The sequence below is a fragment of the Orcinus orca genome, chromosome 1 (genome assembly GCF_937001465.1).
Source record: "Orcinus orca chromosome 1, mOrcOrc1.1, whole genome shotgun sequence".
Taxonomy (NCBI): domain Eukaryota; kingdom Metazoa; phylum Chordata; class Mammalia; order Artiodactyla; family Delphinidae; genus Orcinus; species Orcinus orca.
This window is the reverse complement of record NC_064559.1, coordinates 125,655,570-125,677,216: the sequence shown is the minus strand read 5'-3', so window position 1 is coordinate 125,677,216 and position 21,647 is coordinate 125,655,570.

Here is a 21,647-nt window from a genome sequence, read left to right as displayed (position 1 = left end):
CAGCCAGCCTTTCAGTGGGCCTTGCATATGGCTGCCCATGGCGTATAGCGCTTGGTGTTCTGCACGCCAGCCCAGGGCACTGCTGAGTCCGGCCTGGTGGTGACATTGGACGGCACATGGCAGTAATCCTTTGTCCATCTGTGTCCTTTCTCTGCCTGGGATAAGACATTATGGTTGAACAGCTCTGTTTTGTCCTTCCTTTTCTGAAAGCTTCTCGAATTTTGAATCTTGGCCGTTGCATTGGCAAAAGTTCTGCTTTCCTCTTTCAAGAGAGATGCTGCATCTCTTCTTGCATTCCAGACTGCTGTCCTTTTTGATTGTGAGCCAACAGTATGCATGACAATGTTTGGGGTTTTGGTGGTAACTGATGAAATATGGTAGCTTGTGAGATAGATTCTGGATGATATCAAGAGTTTAATCTTTCTGGATAAATCAAACAGCCTAATCCAGGATATTAGTAACTCACTCAGAATAAATTAGGTGCTTTATCTGTTCCACATTGCTTATCTATACTTACTTATTATATTTTCCCTACTTACTTATTTTCTATAGTCCCATTAAAATGAAAGTTCTAAGAAAGAGAGAACTCTGTATTCTGTGCAGGCATACTTTCAGCCTACCTGGTACATAACAGTTGCTCAATAAATACATTTTGAATAGTTGACTGAATGTCATCTTGCTGTCTATTGAGTCCATCCATTTTAAAGTGTATTGAGTTACAGATGTAGAAAATAAACGTATGGTTACCAGGGGGTAAGTGGGGGAGGCATAACTTGGAAGATTGGGATTGACATATACACACTACTATATATAAAATAGATAGCTAATAAGGACCTACTGTATAGCACAGGGAACTCTACTCAATACTCTGTAATGGCCTATATGGGAAAAGAATCTAAAAAAGAGTGGATATATGTATATGTATAACAGATTTACTTTGCTGGACACCTGAAACTAACACAACATTGTAAATCAACTACACCCCCAATACAAATTTAAAAAAAAATCAAGTGTACTGAGTTAAGAATCAATAAAATTGGCGAGAACTGAGCCTGCCTTCTCAAGAGGATGTTACCTGGAACGGTAGCTACAAATTTACCTCAGAACAGTCCCTCCCTTGTCACTGTAGAACACAGTGAGTTAAAATAAATGTCAGAAGCACTAAATTATCTCATTTGCTGCTTCTGCCAGGTAATGCCCAAGTTAACCTGAGTTTGAGGCTGTGAAATACAAGGTCACATTGCTTAAGGTCCAAAATAAAAAAGGGAAAGTGGTCCAGCAATGGCAGAAATGTAGAAAGAGAAAAGATGCTGATTAGAAAAGCCAAAGTCAGGAGCCACAGACACTAGTGTGCTTTGGATGATTGGAGGGGTATTTGGGACACTGAAGAAATTTACCAGTTCATCAAAGGAATCGGTGAGATGTGAGTTTAACTGCTTGGTTGCAGCAGCTTCCAAGAGAGGTGGCCGATATGTACCTCCTCACTGCCATTAGAAAGCAGTAACACAGGCCTTCCCAGGCAGCCTTGCTAGGGATCATTCCTCTTCTTAAAAATTCCTGCTTTTTCCAGAGCTATGCAGCTCTCTGTTGGAGTCCTGGTCCAGTCATCTGTGAAATGCTCCAATCCCTTCTACAATGTTCCCAGTGTCCAAACACCAGCAGTGCTTATTCTTTAAGAAAGCCAAATTCATCTTTGTATAGTTCTGATTGTTAAAAAGTGTTCCTTTGTTTTAATATTTGTTTCTGTATGTTTTATATTTGGTTTTAATTCTATTCCTTAGGAACTTGTTACTGCTTTACATGACTGGGTTCTCAACATATTTACAAGCAGTCATTATTCCCCAGACTAATCAGGGTAATTAGCGGTCATTTCAGATAAACCCTGAAATCTCAGTGGCTTAACACTGAGGCTTATTTCTTTCTCATGTGGGTCAAAATGCCTTTCTGAACCTAGTAATTATGCTTTCTGGAACATGGGGCCTTCTGCATCACTTTGCCAGAGGAAAAGAGATTTGGAAGCAGTAAAGAAACCAAAGTGACACACATCATCCAATCCACTGACCTGAATTAGTTGTGACCATAACCTAACTGCAAGGGATGCTGGGAAATTTAGGAGAGCACAAGGATATTTGGTCAACTCTGTGTTATCTGCTACATGCTACTCCTAGTTTTTTTAACTTTTCAACTAGCTAAATTTCCCAGAGCCTTTAATTCTTTTCTTTTCTTTTTTTTTTTTTCCTTTCAATTATTTCTTATAGGACAGAATTTGAAGTAACCTAATCACCCACAACCTCTAAGGTCAACCATATCATTCACCAGCTGTGCTACACTCTCTGTGTGGTAATTTTTTTCTGTCCACCATTGCATCCAGACACCTTCCCCACAGATATCTTCCACCTGCCCCATCTAGAACTCATCTCTACTAGGGTTTCTAACTCAGACAAAGGAATCACAACCAACTAGGTGATTTCAACCTACGAATGTTGCAAATAACTAAGCTTTCAATTTGGGTTTAAACAGGACACCTGGATAGATGTGTATTCATCTTTCTCTCAGCTAAAATGTGACCTTATTTTATACTTCATTTTATTTCTATCTGGAGTTCTAGGTATACAATAAACATTAATTTTTAAAAAGCAGGTACAGTGTAACATATAAATAAAACAAAATTTGAAATCATCATAATTACCAAGCACATCTACTGTCTCTCAGATGATCTATCCAGTAATTCCCCAATCTTACAACACTGCTTTGGAATATATTTACAGTTGACTGTCTTTACTTACCAGCAAGAGAAAAATAACAATAATATGGATTAAGTGAATGAAGGGACCCCCAACAGTGATTTTGCTTGGAGGAAAATTTTCATGTGATTGTCTCTTTAAGCTCTAATCTGGCAAGAAAAAATATTCAAAATAATGAATTATTTTCATCCTGGGAAGATAGACTAAAAGTGTACATATTTGAAAGTAAGTGAAGCACATTTGTTATAAGAAACACCGCAAATAGCACAGGTGTCTTTTTGACACGAATAGGGAAAGAAAACAAAGGTTTATTCTGATCCCCAGAGCTCAAGGTGGAAAGTGCCAACAGCTAACGAGAAGATTGTTGACTCCACCTTTACTACAAATATGGGGCTTTCTTGCTCATAGCTGGAGTGTCAATGTTGATATATTTGTAGGAGAATACCTGCTAAAATTGCAAAGCATAAATATGGCATGCAAACGAAGCAGCCTTTTTACACACATACCTGCAGATGAGGTACATTCACCATCTGCCCGAAGTGAAGCCACGTCCTGCTTGCATAGTTAGAGCTGATCACTCTGGCACAGAAATGAATATCTCAGTGGGAGCCAAGTACCACCACAGAGTTGAAATTCTTGTTAAATTAAGATTATCCAACCCCATTGAGGAGGATAATCCATTTACATATTTACACTCCAAGCTCTTAATTTTCCAGACAGGTCTTAGTAAGAAGGACAGAGTTTTGTACAAGAAAACAAGGAAATTAAACATTTATTGTATTCCTTTCTTTTTTCCACCTAAATTGTGTAATAAATAACAGAACGAAATGGTTACTAATATTCCTAACAGCCTTCAATTTCCAAAGAATTTCAATTTGAAAATTTAAGCTTCACGAGGGCAAGCACCTGGACAGCTTTGGTCTTTGTTAGAGTCTTACCACATACAAAGAAAGTGTTCAGTAAATATTCACAGAGTGAATATATGAATGAATGGTTTATGTTGATTCCACTTTACTTTTTGTCTCCTACAGACCTCTAGCACTCAATCGCTAATTTTATGATACTTATATTCTAGTTAAGACTAGGTTTATAAGGCCAACATTATGTTTCATAATCAGTAGAATACTAGAAATTATTTTAATTTTGAAATATCTATAAGGTCAGTTACAAAAGCCTACACATTTTTGTTTAGATAAATTTTTGATAATACTAAACTTTTCAAAGTGCCTCTGCATTTGATGTCTTAAGAAAACATGTTCAAGGAAAATGTTACTATTCTTTTGTTACTGATTCATATTCTGGCTGTTGACAAAATAATAATCCAACATCATAATTCAAAACATGTATTCAAAACATTTCCATAGATTTTTAAAGATTATAAAGAGAATTTAGCTAATAGGATCTCCTTTGATGTTCACAGGGCTCTGGCTTTCATTGCAATATTTACTTTTAGGGACTTGAGAAGACAGGAATGTGGCATCTGTAGTTATAGGTACTGACTGAAGAAAAGTTCCAATTCTGCACATACAACTCAGCATTTTGAATTCTGTCTGCCTAAATGTTCATCATGCTGGCGGGTCTGCATCAGTGATTTGGTAGCTAATTGACATGAACTTTGTACCTTTCTTTGATTTAAGTATTAGAAAAGGAGATTCAAATCTCTTAGCTATGAAAATAAAGAGTAGTCTTCTTTGAAAAGTTATACTTAACTGAAAATGGTAATCTAGGAGATTATTCAAGAACATGTAGAAGTGTATAGGATATAATGTTAAGGGGAACATATGTTATATAAAAATATAGATGCAAATAGATAAGGATTGGAAGCTAATGTGCAAGAATTAAAATAGCTAGTTAGGGCTCAGGGCTATAGGTAACTATTTTTCCTTTTACACAGTTATATTCAAAAGTGTTGCTGCATTATCATTTTTCTTTTTAAAAGGTAAGACAATACATTCTGGTATCATTATAGGACAAAAAGATTACTCTGGAAATGTGAACACACAGCCTGGGATTACTTTATAGGGATAGGTATGATGTCTTTGGAATTGCTACAGTATTCTGTGTTCTTAGTATAGGCCTTCAGTTCATACTACATTTATCTTCTTATTAAAAAAACAAATATTCTTCATTCATGTTATGATAAACTATTAAATCCAGGAGTGTCTAATTTTTAACAGTTCTAAACAAAAATAAGCTATGGATTATAGATATTCAGACACACTACAAGCCTAGAAAACAATAGAGAGAAATAATTATTAACAAAAAGGAAAAAGAAATAGTCACACTCATATTTATTAGCCCAAGTAAATACTAAACGATGTTTGAAATTATGTTAAGAATTCTTCCCTAAGTAATATTTTTCATTTTAAAACCTTACATTTTAAAATGTTTATACTCATGATATACTTATTAATTAGTTTCACAGACACAAATTATAATGTTTTGTGGTTATAAACCTTAAATTCATGTGATATAGTGTTCAATGCATACCTACTGCTTATTTGCAAACAAGAAAAAAATTAATAATGGACACATGATTTATTCCATAAGTGGAATAAAACTGTTTTTCCTGAAATTGCATTCTTCTAAAACAGCATGAAATAGCTATAATGGGAAGTAAGTAAAAACTTTACATGTAAAGTGACATTGTTATTTTTTCTGCTTTCTTATCCAGATGCAGATTTTTACCTTTAGGCAATAGTGTAGTCCTGCCATCATCCAGAATATGAGATTGCCCTGAATCTTCATTCTCAAGAAAATTTGCAAATTACCTTTATACCAAAATGATAAATTGTTCCCTCCATCCCAAATCACCAAAGAACATCATACATTAAAATTTCTATGTCAGTTATCAAATGAGGTGTATTATAACCTAATGGCTACACAAGGAATAGTGAGAAAGGACAATTGACTTTGATGTATGACTGCTTAACCTGGAGAAACTAGGTCCTACAAAGGAGAGCTCTTTTGTGAGAAACACACACATACATACACAGCCAGTAAGAAGGAAATGTTATTATTAAATACACAAGGGTGCCAAATCTGCTCATGTATACTAAGCATCAAAATAACATTCTGAGCATAAAAGATTTAGAAAGAAAAAATATTGTGGCTCTAGAATGAGCAGTCAATAATATGACAACTGTAAAAGGCTTACTTTGGAATTCAGAGATCAAAAAGGAGCTGTAGTCTTTGCAGCTCCATTAGGAATTAGACCCAAACTACTTCCTTTTTTATGACAGTATTCAACTGTGCACTTTAGATCTTCCCAACAGAAAGCCTAATGAGCCCTGTGGAGGCCACACTACCTGCCAAGAAAATAATCCATCCTCCAAAAGCCCCGGCAACAATATTCTTCAATGCTCAGAAAAAGTGCTGAAATGTCATTCAAAAGGCTTTCTACAATCCTCCCTGGCAATCCTGGAGAATCTAATGAGTGAAAAGCCAAAGTACACAAAAGAATCATCATCTCCAAATTTAGAAGAAAAAAAACCAAGTTACGTAAGTCAGAAAATTAATGACTGACTGTCAAAAATGACCTTCTTGGAGTATCCAATGATGACTGTCACGGCTTCTCAAATTACCCGGTAGAAAGGCCCAGGAACTGAGGAGAAACCACAGAGCAGAGATTCACTGCCCTGCTAATGTGCAACCTGTCCCTAACATTTTTATTTCCATTTCATTTTGGAGATATATTTTAAGACTAAATAATTCTTAGGCCAGTGAGCGAGCAAATCTGGTAACGAATGTTACAAAGGAAAGAATTGTCTTTCTTCTTTATTTTTCCTACCTTTCTCTTCCGTCTTTTTATATCTCTCATTGGTTGTTTTTTATTTTTCCCTCTCTCATAAAACATCAACATAACTTTTATTTTTATATTAAAAATAAATAGAATGCTCTCTGGGGCATTTATAAATCAATATTTCTGGAGCTTCCTCCTCTGTGTGGGACCTGCAAAGCATGGGATGGACCTAGAGTCACTTCCGTTTCTCCTCCAGTCTCTGTTCAACTTCCCCCCCTTTAAATTAAAGTCTGCTCTTTGCTTAAAAAGAAAAAAAAAAAGGAAATCAATTATTTTTGAACCTGAGGTAGGTATTTTCCTGTAGATTGCTAGAAAAAGAATGGGCATGCCACCATGAGTAAGGCACCATATCTGCCCTCAAAGAGCTTGCATTATAGTACAGTAATGTACTATACAGACGAGTACAACTACAAATACATGCTAAGGATGCTAAATGCAACAGCAAAGACCTAAATAATACCTAAAGTGTATACCAAATTTAGTCTTGGAGAATTGAGGAATCTTTCTGGAGAAAATTAAACTGAGATCTGAAAAAGGAGCAGGAGTTGACCACTGAATGTGCACTCTTTGATTCTACAGTAAAGAATTTAGAAGATCAAAGTTGTGATTTCAAATGACAATTCACTTAAGCTCCTTGTGTCTTGATTTTTCTTTTCTCTGAAACTAGTTTTGCCATCCTAATAGGATTATTTTGAGGATAAGGATGTCTGAGACCAACAAACTAAAAATGGGTACTCAGTGACAAAATGTTACTATATATTTTACTAATTATAAAAGCTTATATGGTGTAGTAGGCAACCATTAAGATGGTCCCAAAAGATTCCCACTTCCTGGTATTTACTCCCTCTTATCCTGAAGCATGGCCTGGATTAATTGACTCATTTGTAAAGATAGAATATGGCAGAAATGATGGGATGTCATTTCCAAAATCAAGTGATAAAAAGACTGGGACTTCTGTATTGGGGCTTGGCTCTCTCTCTCAGACCCCCACTTGAGTCCCTGACCTTGGGGGAAGCCAGCTGCCATGTGGTGAGGCAGCTCAATGAAGAGGCCCATGTGACAGGGAACGAAGCTCTGAAAATACCATGTAAGTGAGTTTGGAAAGGGGTGTCCCCACCCATTTGAACTCACCCAGCTGAACCTTCAGAAGACACCTCAGCTCTGGCCAACAGCTATCTCCTCAGAGACCTTGAACCAGATTCAACCTGCTAAACTGTGCCTGGTTTCCTGACATTCTTGTAAAACACCTTGGGATTTCCAGTGAAATGCTGGAGAGGCCATGGGCTAGAAGAAAAGAACATGACCAGAATTAAGGGATTCATCATAGCATTAAAGGCAAAACTAAAATAGTTCCTCCCTAATAAAGTATAAAGTGAGCCTCCATTTGATCAAGGTAATCTGGCAATAATTTAACTGCATTCTCAGACAAATCTCAAAACTATTTGTTTAACAAATAGTTGTATAACCGAACTCACAATTTTCACAAGTATCATCATCTACAGTGTCCAATCTAAAATTTTAGAAAATGTAAACATGGGGCTTCCCTGGTGGTGCAGTGGTTGAGAGTCCGCCTGTCAATGCAGGAGATATGGGTTCGTGCCCCAGTCTGGGAAGATCCCACATGCCACAGAGCAGCTGGGCCCGTGAGCCATGGCCACTGAGCCTGCGTGTCCGGAGCCTGTGCTTCGCAATGGGAGAGGCCACAGCAGTGAGAGGCCCGTGTACCACAAAAAAAAAAAAAAAAAAGAAGGCAAAATAACAAAAGCTATAAGAATTTGTCACTAGCAGACCCACAATACAACAAATGCCAAAGGAAATTCTTTAGACTGAAGCAAATGACACCAGGTGGAAATCTGGAGCCACAGGAATGAGTGGAGAGTACCAGAAGGGGTAAATTTGAAAGACTAATATTCTTTAGTTTTGTACATCTTTTAAAAGCAGTTAAATGCAAAAATAATAATACATTATGGGTTTATAACATATACAGATGTAAAATATGTGGTGAGAGTAGCACTAAAATGAGAGAGGTTAAAAGAAATTATACTCTTAAAGTTCTTACATTGTAAATGAACTGCTACAATATTAGGTTATAATATGTTAAGGATATCTACTGAAATCCTTAGAACAACCACTTAAAAATATGAGGACAGTTAAAAAGCCAATAGAGTGAAGAGAATAAAATGAAATTTTAAAAGTCTATTTACAATAACAAAAAAGTCAGGAAAATAAGAAGAAAAAGAGAAGTGAGGGGACAAATAGAAAACAAATATCAGCAGTTTCTAAATATAAAGTCACATTGTATGGAAATGGAGCAAACACTTCACTTAATAAGCACAGATAATTAGACTGGATATAAAAGCAAGATCCAATTGTATAAAGTATTTACAGAAAAATAAGTGAATTTAACAAGGTCAGTATAAAATCAGTTAGATTCTTGTACTTAGTACAAATGAATTATAAAATAAAATCAAGCAATGCATTTTCAACGCTACCAAAAAGTATAACTTATTAGGAATAAATTTAATTTAAAAATCTTCAAGATCTCTACAATGAAAACTACAAAACATTGCCAAGAGACATTAAAGAAAATTTAAATGAATGGAATAATACATTTATCATAACCATGGATTAGAAGACTTAATACGGTTAAGTTGTCAGTTATTCTTAAGTTGATCTACAGATTCAATGCCAAACACTTAAAAATCAAAGCAGGATTTTTTAAAGAACAAACAGAGTATGGGCTCCTAAAATTTGTATGAAAATGCACAGACCCTAAACCAAAACAATCTTAAAAATCAAAAATGAAGTTGGAGGACATATGCTCTTTGATTTCAAGACTTCCCATAAAAAGATAGTAATAAAATCATTGTAGTATTAGTTTAATGATAAAATAAAACAAATAAGTATATAAGTAAATAAACAATTAAATTAATGAATGTGACAGCAAAGAGATTTCAGAAACAGACCCGCTCATATAGGTTATTTACAAAGGTACCAAGGTAATTAGTTGGGGAAGGATAGTCTTTACAACAAATATTGTTGGAACAACTAGATATAAATAAGGAAAAAATTGACCTTGACCCATATTTCACACCATCCACAAAAATTAATTCAGAATGTATCATATACCTAAACATAAAAGCAAAATCTATACAACTTCAAGAAGAGTATATTAGATAATTTGTCCGTGACTTTGATGCAAAGATTTTTTATGCTCCAAAAATCACTAATTTGCTTTTATAAAATTAAAGACTTCTGCTCTATACAGTCACTATTTAGAAAATGAAAGATAGCCTTGAGATTGAGAGGAAATATTCTATCTGACATAATGTCAGTATCCAGCATATATAAAGAACTTTTACAATTCAATAATAAAAAGACTAAGAAATCAACAGAGTGAATGAAAAACTTGAACAGAGCCTTTACAAAAATAAGTTATGTGAATGACAAATATGCACTTGAAAACATGCTAAATATCATTACCCCTAAGGTAATGTAAATTAAAATGAAAATCAAATACCATACACACACATTAGAATGTCTAAAATAAAAATGATTGACAATAACAGATGTTGGCAAATATGTGGAACAACTGAAACTCTCACACATCACTGGTGGTAGATAAAATAACACTACCACTTGAGAAAAAGTTTGGCCATTTCTTATAAAATTAAACAAACACCTACTTTATGAACTAGAAATTTCATTTCTAGATATTTTTCCAAGAGAAATCAAAACATGTCTACAAAAAAACAAGTATACAAATACTCATGGCAGTGCTATTCATAATATTAAAGAAACTAGAAACAATCCAAATAGCAATTTATAGAAAAATGGATAAACTGTGGTATATTCAAAAGGTGTAATACAGCACACCAATAAAAAGGAATGAGCTACTGGTACTCTCCACATTTTGGATGAATGAATCTCAAAATATTCTGTTGATTGAATGAAGTCAGACACAAAAGGATTCTACAGGTGTGTGTCAGAAAATTCTATATGAGGTCTTACCAATCAAATGGAGACAAGTAAGAATATAATGCTGAAATATTCAAGTGGTGTATTATAGATACATGGTCTTTAAACTGGGAGAGATCTTATCTTCAAGTCCTTTTTTCTTCTTCTCCTCCCCCTTCCCCTCCCCTTCCTCCTTCTTCTTCTTTTTATAATGAATGAAGACATTTAGAAAAGTAAAGGTTTTGATGACTTGGCCAAAGTCACTTAGCCCACACTAAATAACTAAAAAAATTAGACACGTACTAAGTACTAAGCTCTGGTGATAAAAATTATGGGACTTCCCTGGTGGTCCAGTGGTTAAGACTCTGTGCTCCCACTGCAGCGGGCACAGGTTCAATCCCTGGTCAAGGAACTCAGATCCCACATGCCATGCAGAGTGGCCAGAAAAAAAACGCAGCGGTTACATTTGAGGATGGGAGTGGCTTTACTGGAAAAGGGTAGGAAGGTATTATCTAGGGTGATGGAAATATTCTGCATCATGCTTGGGGGTAGTGATTACAAGCATATAATACATTTATTAAAACTTAACAGAAAAAAAAAACTCAACAGACTGCAGACTTAAAATTGTGTATTTCATTGTATGTAAATTATACCTCAATTTAAAAAAAAAGGAATCAAAACTATGAACTTGTTGAAAATAAACATTTGTTTTTGTGTTAAAGAAAAGGTTGACCTATGAGGAGCTATTTACAATAAAATATTTCACTTGAAAAAAAAAAGGTTGAAATTTGCAACATAATACTGTTAATCTCTGTGGAATTGTTTTATGCAATTTTTGTTCACTTTTTTCTGTATATCTTCTGTGTTCTCAATTCTTTTTTTAAAATAAAAGTGCATTTATTTTTATTATCAGCCAAAAATCATTAAATATTGTGAAAAACTTAGGAGTATTTATTAAAATTGTTTCTCTTGTGCAAAAGCTTGATTGGAATATCATAAATGCTAATGCTTATGAGTGTGAAAGAGTTAAGACTAGAAAAGACCAGAAATAAATCAAAGGATTAAAAAATACAAGTGTGCATTAATATATTTAGAAGGTACATATATGATCAGCTGGGACCTTGAATTTGCCAACGTGGAGACTAAAACCCACAGCTATAAAAAGCTATCATTAAATTATCTTCCAAGATCAAATGAGAGAATGAGTTGCAAAGTAAAAATCTGGATCAAAATTCAGTGTTATTTTTTAACTGAGAATCATGAATCATGGCAGTTTATAAAAGATGTGTCCTGATTCTAGGTGAGAAGTGTATTAGCCAGACACTATTGACATTTTCCCTCAGAGAATGAGGACATGGCAAGGGATATGTTCTGTTGACAACAACGAGTATTCAAAAATTCTGACCTTTGCTAATCAAAATTGAGTTCCACCTGAATTTGTGGACCTGGAAATCAATGAGAGCAAATGTTTCTCAGCTTCTAATTGGATCTCCTTGTAAGGAAATACCATCGGGCAAAACAAATATTTGGTGTAATTTATGTACAGGAGCAGTATATTTTTACATGACTTGAGAAAAGCACATTATACTGAAAAGCACTTAGACATTTAAAAATACATAGGATTTTAGTAACACCATGCATACCAACTTGACAGTTTGTAACTGGGCTTTGTTCCCCTTTATAGCCACCTTTTTTCTTGTTGCTGTTGTTTGGTTTTGCTCAATGTGGTATGCTCTCTGAGCCAGTATGGACTTCATAGACATGTGTCAGAAAATTCTAAATGAAATCTTGTCAACAAAACTGAGAGAAGTAAGAATAGAATGCTGAAATATTCAACTGATATATTATAGAATCATAAAGTATCCAAATCAGAGGGACATTGTAGGTCTGTCTTCAAATCCAATCTTCTTACTTTTTCCAGTGAAGAGAAGTGAATGGTTTGTCCAAAATCACATAGCCAGAGAACCAAGAGTAGAATCTTGGTCTCTTTGACACCCAGTTCATATTCATTCAAGAAATAAAATAACAGTTAATTTAAAAACCTTGCCTTTTGGGAATGCCTTACAGTTTAAAAAGCATTTTTTAAATTTATGTAACCCTTTCAGGTAGAAGGGATATAATGATCTTATTTTATAGAGAAATTGAGGCTCAGATTCTTTCTAAATAAGTTCACTGGGAGATCCAGTGCATAGACTCAGGTTAATATTTAATTTGTCCACTTAATAATTAACATGGATGAGGCATCATGTTAGGTAAGTAGTTTCACCCCTTGCTACATATCAGAATCACCTGAGAATGTTTTAAATCTTACCCATACCCTGGCCACACCCCTCAAGAGTCAGATTTAGGATGGTAAACAATATTATTACAAAGATCCCCAAATGATTCTATGTGGAACCAGATTGAGAGCCACCGTGCTATAAGAAAAAAGTATGTTTATTTATTTGATAGATTTTTATTGAATGCTTGTTATGTGCGAAGCATTGTTTTAATTGCTAAACATGCAATAGTGAATACCACAAAAATATCTGTCCTCATTGTATTTACATTCTAGTGATAGAGACAAATAAAAAACAAATAGAATATTGAAGATGGTGATAAATGAAATGGAAAACAAGCAGAAAAACAAAAGCAAAGGAGAGGAATAGAAAAGGAGATAGATATTGCTATTTTAAATAGAATAGAATTTAAGCAAAGACCTGAAGGAGATGAGTTTGAGGAGAGAGGTGGGGAGGGAGATGCTATTTTTGAATGGAGCTTTCTGGAGAGAAAGAAAAGCAAATGCAAAAGCTTTGAGGCAGGAGTGTGCCTGCTGCACTCTAGGAACAGTAAGATGGCTGTGAAAGCTGATTTAGCGAGGGCAAAGGTGATAGGAGATGAGGTAGGAAGAGGGAACAGATCATGTAGGACTTGTAGGTCATTGTACAGAATTTGGATTTTATATGAGAAAGATGGAAATCCAATGGAGTATTTTGAGCAGGAGTGTGACAAGGTCTGATTTTCATTTTAAAAGGATTACTGTGTATAGAAAAGATGGTAAGGTGGCCAAGACAGAAATTGAAGGTCCAACAGAAAGCTTTACAGTGATCCAAGTGAGATATATTGTGATTAGACCACAATTATAACAGTGAAGGCAGTGAGAAATAATCGGATTCTGGATATATTTTGAAGTTAGAACAAACAGAATTGACACTTTGGATGTGTGGAATTAGATAATGTTATTAGCCCAGATGACTGCAAGTTTTTGGTCTGAAGGACTGGGATTTCAGAGCACCTAATAAGACTTCAAAACACATGAAACAAAATCTGATGAAACTGAAATGAGAAATAGACAAATCCACAGTTACAGACGGAGACTTCTTAACAATAACTGATGAGCAAGTAGACTAAAAAAAATCAGTGAGGATATAGAAGACTTGAGCAGCAGGGCCCAATTAATATTTATAGAACATTATAGCAACAACTGCAGGAGACCAACTCTTTTCTAATGCACATAGACTGTTCACCAAAATAGACCATAAAATAAGTATAAATAAGTTTCAATAGAACACCGCATGACCCAGCAATCCCACTACTGGGCATATACCCTGAGAAAACCATAATTCAAAAAGAGTCATGTACAACAATGTTCATTGCAGCTCTATTTACAGTAGCCAGGACATGGAAGCAACCTAGGTGTCTGACAGATGAATGGAAAAAGAAGATGTGGCACATATGTACAATGGAATATTAGCCATAAAAAGAAATGAAACTGAGTTATTTGTAGTGAGGTGGATGGATCTAGAGTCTGTCATACAGAGTGAAGTAAATCAGAAAGAGAAAAACAAATATCGTATGCTAACACATACATATGGAATCTAAAAAAAAAAAAAAAAAAAAAAAAGTGGTTCTGATGAACCTAAGGGCAGGATAGGAACAAAGACGCAGACGTAGAGAATGGACTTGAGGACACGGAGAAGGGGAAGGGGAAGCTGGGACAAAGTGAGAGTAGCATTGACATATATACACTACCAAATGTAAAACAGATAGCTAGTGGGAAGCAGCCTCATAGCACAGGGAGATCAGCTCTGTGCTTTGTGACCACCTAGAGGGGTGGGATAGGGAGGGTGGGAGGGAGATGCAAGAGGGAGGAGATATGGCGATATAGGTATATGTATAGCTGATTCACTTTGTTATAAAGCAGAAACTAACACACCATTGTAAAGCAATTATACTCCAATAAAGATGTTAAAAAAAATTCAAGTGATTTAAATCTTAAACAGGCTGTGTTTTTTTTGACTTCCATAGAATTAAATTAAAATCAGTAATGGTAAGGCATCTAGAAAATCCCCTAAATATTTGGAAATTAAAGAACTAACATAAATAATTTATGGTTAACTACTATAACTTTCTCCATTAGAAATATGTACAAAATTTCTTATCAATATTAGAAATTAAATCCAACAATATTTATAAGAGGTAATACATTACAAAAAAGTGAATTTTATTCCAGGAATGCAAGGTTAGATTACATTAAAAAACTTATTAGTGTATTTTACCATATTAACAGAACAAATGGGAACTACCTTATAATCATTTCAATAGATACAGAATAATAATTTTGAAAAATTCAACACCTATTCATGATTTTTAAAACATTCCCTGCAAGTTAGGCATAGAAAGAAATTTTCTTAATCTGGTAAAGGACATCTATGGAAACTCTACAACTAATATTATACTTAATGGAGAACTAGAAAATTATTTCCCCTCAAAATCAGGAAAATGCACTTTCATATACTGGGGATCCTTAGCCAACAAGAAGCCTCAAAAAAGAAATACAACCATAAAGATTAAAAAGGAATCAGTAGTGCTATCTTTATTCACAGGCAGTATGACTGATTATATAGACAATCCTAAACTGTATTTTAGACACACACACATGCACACGTGCATACACATACCCAAATACACACACTGACTAGAACAAAAAGTGGGGTCAGTTTACAAAAATACATTTTATTTCTATATACTAGCAGTAATTAATTAGAAAATGAAATGTAAAAACACCATCTGCAATAGTATCTAACAACAAAGAATACATAGGAATAATCTTAATGAAAGTAATGCAAATTTTATACACTGGAAACTACAAAACATTGCTGTGAGAAATTAAAGACTTAGATGGAAAGATATTGTGTTCATGGAATAAAAGACTTGATACTGTTTAGAAGGTCTCCCAACTGATCCACTGATTCACTATAACTCCAAACAAAATCCCCAAATTATTCTTTATAGAATTTGAGATATTCTAAACTTTATATGAAAATAAATAGGACTTAGAGTAGCCAAAAGAATCTTGGAAAAGAATAAATTTGGAAGACTCAGGCTGTATGACTTTAAAAAGTTTACTGTAGATCTTAAGTAATTTTAAGTGATAAAACCTTGTCAGGTAAAACTTTTCTGGAGTGCCACACACTACTGTAATAACCAAGGTATCAACTCTACTGAGAACACATACTATCTAGCTACAGTAAAACAGACGGTATGATTCCACTTACAGAAGTTCTTGAACAGGCAAAATTAATCTATATGATAACAGAAATCAAAATAGTGTTTACCTATGGTGGGTAGGCTGTGACCAGAAGTGGGCAAAGGTAACTTCCTGGAGTGATAGAAATATTTCATATCATCATTGGCCTCTTGTTATATGGATGTCTCATTTGTCATATCCTCATCAAATTTTATATATAAATCACTGTATATAAATTTTAACCCAGTTAAAATAAAAGATTAATATGAAGATCATAATTTAAAAGAATATATCTTTACATTTGTTGTCAAAAAAATATGCAGACAAATTTGGCAATAAATACATTTTGGTAAGTTATATATTATATATGTAATATATATTATATATTACTTTATTGATATTCGTGACAAGCAAAATCTTTTCATTCAAATTTCCAAAAGTTATATGAAGATTAAATCCAAGAAAGAAAAGCAGGGCATGATGAAAAAAATGTTAATATATCCCACCTATTGTATTTATATCTTTGTAAATTGCCTTAAATCTTTTCAGGAAAAGATGTCTCTGGTTACAAATGCTACATAAAAAATTACCCTAAAAATTTCTGTATTAAAACAACCATTTTCTTTTTGGTCATAATTTTGTGGGTCATGAATTTGAGGACGACTCATCTGGGCAATCCTTGCTTGGGGTGTCTGATGTGGTTGCAGTCAGATGTGGGCTGGGATTGCAATCACCTGAGGGATTGCCTGGGCTTGATGTCCAATACAGCTCACTCATATGAAAGTGAATTGCTGGCTATTTGCTGGGACCCCACCGGGCTGCCAGCCAGCGAGTCTACAGTGGCCTCTCCAGCATGGTGGTCTAAAGGTAATAGGACTTTTTATATGGCTGCTCAAATCTCCAAGCACGAGTGTACCAGTGAACATGACAGAAGCTGTGTTACCTTTTCTGATTCAGCCTTGGATGTCATGCAGAGTCACTTTTGCATTCTACTAGTTACAAATGAGGCACAATCTTACCCAGATTCAAGGAGAGATGACACAGAGCACAATCCTCCACAGGACCTGTGTCAAAGGATTTCCATTCATTTTTTAAAAACAGCCACAGATGAAAAGAAAATAAATTAATAAAACAAATTTATTGTTTTGTTTTGACATAAAGAGTTGAGATCTATTGAGATTCAGCACATTCTAACCTGAGTGGACAGTACTTTTGAGAGATTTAAATTTTATGTAGAACTTGAGATCAATGTTGTTTGTATTCATATAATCTCTCTTAATAGTTTTACCTAATCAATATCCCTATCAATTCAGTAGTAGGAGATGTGTGGTCAGGATGTGGAAGGAATGAACACAAATATGTCCTTTTTGATTCAACAACTTCTTAGGGAGGGAGGTATAAATTACTTTTTAGTTCATTTATATAGGAGCAGGATTAAGTAAAAAACATAGAATTTTTAAGCATTCTTAAGTTCAGAGGACTTGAGGGAGATTCTTTTTTATTCATTCATATATACACTCATGATGAATTCATTCATCAGTCACCTTTACTTCCTTTTTCTAGGGAGCAAGCAGTTGCCTAAACTGGAAAGGCAAGACTCTAGTTCCATGAACTAGAAAGGAATATCAAGCCTCTTTTGCAGGAAAGAATCTAGCTCTGAGGCAGGGCTGGTGATCACTAAGGATGCCTATGATGGGACAAAGGGCCCAATCATTTAGTGCCTACCAGTCAAGCTTAAGAGAAAAAGCTGAGCAAATTTTTTTTTGGCTCTGCAAAAATCCATTTCATCTCATAACTGGACATGGGCTGAGTGCCAGTAGAGACGATGAATGCTACAGATGTGTAGTTTTCATTCAATTTATTTGTTTCAGCCTCTTAAAACATGTTGAATTGGGAAAGGGGGTGGGATCTATACGCTTAGTCTTTATCTTGAAATTCACCACTGATTTAGGAATGAGGCCTGGGAAAATGCTTATTTAAGAGCATTTGGATTCCTTCATTCATGCTGAATTTGTAATAGAATAACAATTTATTTGTTCAGTTCTCTTGGTTCTGACATAATGCATTGGGTAAATATAAAACCATATTACTCGAGCGTGCAAAAAAAATTGATATCACCTCAGTTATTCTCAGAATAATTTTTTAAACAGGTCTCCTGATATAGTTGTAAACTAATGGCTTATACACTGGAAATATGTAGGAAAATTGTTACTTTATGCTTGTGTGCAAAAATAAATGAGACGTCATATAAGCCAATCAATCAGCTCTGTAAAGCATCATCTGTTCTCAGTAATAAGTGATTTCCTCTCAACATTAGGTTAATTTTACTTGCTCTGATCTAAAAAGTCTCTCTTGAATCCAAACCACAGAATGATATATGGGACTAGAGGCTATGTACAATAATATTATCTTGCTGCTCTGCCCACTTTTTAAGTTGTATTTCAGGTACCATATGCTTTCATTTTTTTTTTCTTTTTCTTTTTAAATTTTTTTTAAAGGAAAATAATATTTTTTTATTAACTGACACTGAAGAAATGGATATTTATGAATTGCCTGACAAAGAATTCAAATTGTTTTTTTTTTAACATCTTTATTGGAGTATAATTGCTTTACAATGGTGTGTTAGTTTCTGCTTTATACCAAAGTGAATCAGTTATACATATACATACGTTCCCGTATCTCTTCCCTCTTGCGTCTTCTTCCCTCCTACCCTCCCTATCCCACCCCTCTAGGTGGTCACAAAGCACCGAGCTAATCTCCTTCTGCTATGAGGCTGCTTCCCACTAGCTATCTATATTATGCTTGGTAGTGTATATATGTCCATGACACTCTCTCACTTTGTCACAGCTTACCCTCCCCCCCCACTTTCTCACAGCTTACCCTTCCCCCTCCCCATATCCTCAAGTCCATTCTCTAGTAGGTTTGTGCCTTTATTCCTGTCTTGCCCCTAGGTTCTTCATGACCTTTTTTTTTTCTTAAATTCCATATATATGTCTTAGCATATGGTATTTGTTTTTCTCTTTCTGACTTACTTCACTCTGTATGACAGACTCTAGGTCCATCCACCTCACTACAAATAACTCAATTTCGTTTCTTTTTATGGCTGAGTAATATTCCATTGTATATATGTGCCACATCTTCTTTATCCATTCATCTGTTGATGGACACTTGTTTCCATGTCTTGGCTATTGTAAATAGAGCTGCAATGAACATTTGGTACATGACTGTTTTTGAGTTATGGTTTTCTCAGGGAATATGCCCAGTAGTGGGATTGCTGGGTCGTATGGTAGTTCTATTTTTAGTTCTTTAAGGAACCTCCATACTGTTCTCCATAGTGGCTGTATCAATTTACATTCCCACCAACAGTGCAAGAGTGTTCCCTTTTCTCCACACCCTCTCCAGCATTTATTGTTTGTAGATTATTTCAATTAATTTTTTTTTTTTTTTTTTTTTGCGGTACACAGGCCTCTCACTATTGTGGCCTCTACCGTTGCAGAACACAGGCTCCAGACACACAGGCTCAGCAGCCATGGCTCATGGGCCCAGCCACTCTGCGGCACGTGGGTTCTTCCTGGACCGGGGCACGAACCCGTGTCCCCTGCATCGGCAGGCAGATTCCCAACCACTGTGCTACCAGGGAAGCCCAATTGTAGATTTTTTGATGATGGCCATTCTGACCGGTGTGAGATGATATCTCATTGTAGTTATGATTTGCATTTCTCTAATGATTAATGATGTTGAACATTCTTTCATGTGTTTGTTGGCAATTTGTATATCTTCTTTGGAGAAATGTCTATTTAGGTCTCCTGCTCATTTTTGGATTGGGTTGTCTGTTTTTTTGATATTGAGCTGCATGAACTGCTTGTAAATTTTGGAGATTAATCCTTTGTCAGTTACTTCATTTGCAAATATTTTCTCCCATTCTGAGGGTTGTCTTTTGGTCTTGTTTTTGGTATCCTTTGCTGTGCAAAAGCTTTTAAGTTTCATTAGGTCCCATTTGTTTATTTTTGTTTTTATTTCCATTTCTCTAGGAGGTGGATCAAAAAGGATCTTGCTGTGATTTATGTCATAGAGTGTTCTGCCTATGGTTTCCTCTAAGAGTTTAGAGTATCTGGCCTTACATTCAGGTCTTTAATCCATTTTGAGTTTATTTTTGTGTATGGTGTTAGGGTGTGTCCTAATTTCATACTTTTACATGTACCTGTCCAGTTTTCCCAGCACCACTTATTGAAGAGGCTGTCTTTTCTCCATTGTATATTCCTGCCTCCTTTATCAAAGATAAGGTGACCATATGTGCATGGGTTTATCTCTGGGCTTTCTATCCTGTTCCATTGATCTATATTTCTGTTTTTGTGCCAACACCATACAGTCTTGATGACTGTAGCTTTGTAGTATAGTCTGAATTCAGGGAGCCTGATTCCTCCAGCTCCATTTTTCGTTCTCAACATTTCTTTGGCTATTCGGGGTCTTTTGTTTTTCCATACAAATTGTGAACTTTTTTGTTCTAGTTTTGTGAAAAATGCCAGTGGTAGTTTGATAGGGATTGCATTGATTCTGTAGATTGCTTTGGGTAGTAGAGTCATTTTCACAATGTTAATTCTTCAAATCCAAGAACATGCTATATCTCTCCATCTATCTGTATCATCTTTAATTTCTTTCATCAGTGTCTTATAATTTTCTGCCTACAGGTCATTTGTCTCCTTAGGTAGGTTTATTCCTAGATATTTTATTCTTTTTGTTGCAATGGTAAATGGGAGTGTTTTCTTAATTTCTCTTTCAGATTTTTCATCATTAGTGTATAGGAATGCCAGAGATTTCTGTGCATTAATTTTGTATCCTGCTACTTTACCAAATTCATTGATTAGCTCTAGTAGTTTTCTGATAACATCTTTAGGATTCTCTATGTACAGTAACATGTCATCTGCAAACAGTGACAGCTTTACTTCCTCTTTTCCAATTGGATTCCTTTTATTTCTTTTTCTTCTCTGATTGCTGTGGCTATAACTTCCAAAACTATGTTGAATAAGAGTGGTGAGAGTGGGCAACCATGTCTTGTTCCTGATCTTAGTGAAAATGGTTTCAGTTTTTCACCATTGAGGATGATGTTGGCTGTGGGTTTGTCATATATGGCCTTTATTATGTTGAGGAAAGTTCCCTCTATGCCTACTTTCTCGAGGGTTTTTATCATTAATTGGTGTTGAATTTTGTCGAAAGCTTTCTCTGCATCTATTGAGATGATCATATGGTTTTTCTCCTTCAATTTGTTAATATAGTGTATCACATTGATTGATTTGAGTATATTGAAGAATCCTTGCATTCCTGGAATAAACCCCACTTGATCATGGTGTATGATCCTTTTCATGTGCTCTTGGATTCTGTTTGCTAGTATTTTGTTGAGGATTTTTACATCTATGTTCATCAGTGATATTGGCCTGTAGTTTTCTTTCTTTGTGACATCCTTGTCTGGGTTTGGTGTCAGAGTGATGGTGGCCTCATAGAATGAGTTTGGGAGTGTTCCTCCCTCTTTTATATTTTGGAAGAGTTTGAGAAGGATAGGTGTTACTTGTTCTCTAAATGTTTGATAGAATTCACCTGTGAAGCCACCTGGTCCTGGGCTTTTTTTTGTTGGAAGATT